Below are 429 nucleotides of genomic sequence, written 5' to 3' on the forward strand. Positions count from 1 at the left end.
GTGCCCACCCACTCTGGGTCTGGGGCTCACTGTGGCAGGCTGGAGGGCACCAATGCATGTCGTATCCTAAGGTACTAGACAACTGTAATGTGAAAGATACTTCCCCCCCACCCCCCAAACATCTTCCTATATATACAGAAACATCAAATCCTCAAATTCTCTGTGGCTAAGATGTTCAGTTGCAGTCCCTCCATAAGCCACCTTAAAGCAGTTTTAGCTCCATACATCTCCAGAGAGCTTTCCAGATTCTCCCTCCTGGTACTTAGCAACTGTTTTGTAACTGGTGGCTGGTCATTGTTGTGGCCAATGTAAAAGCATTGGATAGCACATTGGTATTTGCCTTTAGAACACTGAGAAACTATATATCAGCACATGATGCACGTTTAAACCCTCTGATACAACCACATGGCTGTAGGCATGGAATAAATC

Source organism: Corvus brachyrhynchos, unplaced genomic scaffold, assembly GCF_000691975.1.
Source record: "Corvus brachyrhynchos isolate BGI_N302 unplaced genomic scaffold, ASM69197v1 scaffold277, whole genome shotgun sequence".
In the NCBI taxonomy this organism is placed as follows: domain Eukaryota; kingdom Metazoa; phylum Chordata; class Aves; order Passeriformes; family Corvidae; genus Corvus; species Corvus brachyrhynchos.